Source organism: Mus pahari, chromosome 17, assembly GCF_900095145.1.
Source record: "Mus pahari chromosome 17, PAHARI_EIJ_v1.1, whole genome shotgun sequence".
NCBI lineage: Eukaryota > Metazoa > Chordata > Mammalia > Rodentia > Muridae > Mus > Mus pahari.
The window spans coordinates 63,622,786-63,623,875 of record NC_034606.1 but is presented as its reverse complement, the minus strand read 5'-3'; positions in this window follow the sequence as shown (position 1 = coordinate 63,623,875).

The window sequence follows — 1,090 nt, the reverse complement described above, 5'->3', positions numbered from 1 at the left end:
TTTTTTTGTTTTTTTGAGGCAGGGTTTCTCTGTACAGCCCTGGCTGTCCTGGAACTCACTTTGTAGACCAGGCTGGCCTCGAACTCAGAAATTCACCTGCCTCTGTCTCCCGAGTGCTGGGATTAAAGGCGTGCGCCACCATGCCTGGCTAGTTTCTTTTTAAATGGGATTTTGTTCTAGTCCAGGCTTAGCCTGAAACTTACAGCAACCCTCCCGCTTCAGTCTCCCAAGTGTGTGGGTCTCCTTGCTTGCTGCTTGTTCCAGTTTTAAGTAGGAATCTTCTGGAGTCATGTGAGGTGGCTCTCTGGAATCCGAATAAGGGTGTCCTGGCACATGGGCTACACGCTCACACAATGCACACACACAGAGACACACAGACACACAGACACACACATACACACACACACTAGCTTTAATCCCAGCACTCAGGAGGCAGAGGCAGTTGATCTCTGTGAGTTCGAGGCCAGCCTGGTTCACAGAGTGAGTTCCAGGACAGCCAGGGCTACACAGAGAAACCCTGTCTCAGAAAAACAAAAACAAAAACAACAACAAGAAAGAGGGAAGGGAGGAAGGGGAGAGGGAGAGAGAGAGAGAGAGAGAGAGAGAGAGAGAGAGAGAGAGAGAGAGAAGAGAAATCAAGCTTCCAGGAGATAAAATGATCATCTATTGCATGTGAGAGGCCTGGAGTTTTACACTGTAAGAAAGAAAAACGAGAGGAAGGCAGTGAGGGAGGAGGAAGAAGAAGGATAGAGAGAGAAAGAAATCTGGTGGTGAGAAAGCCTTTCAAAGCACTTCCTGTCTTACTTAAAGAGATGTGTTCAAGGGCCAAAGAGATGGCTCTGTGGTCAGGACTGGTCCAAGACCTTCTAGAAGACCTGAGTTCTGTTCCCAGCACGCAAACAGGGTGGCTCACACCACTGGTGAGGCCAGCCCCAGGAGATCCTATGCCCTTTTCTGGCTTCCATGGGCACATGCACAGACCCATCCCCCACACACCATACACATAAAATAATCTTTTAAAGAAGTGAGTCTAGGGGGCTGGTGAGATGGCTCAGTAGGTAAGAGCATCCGACTGCTCTTCCGAAGGTCC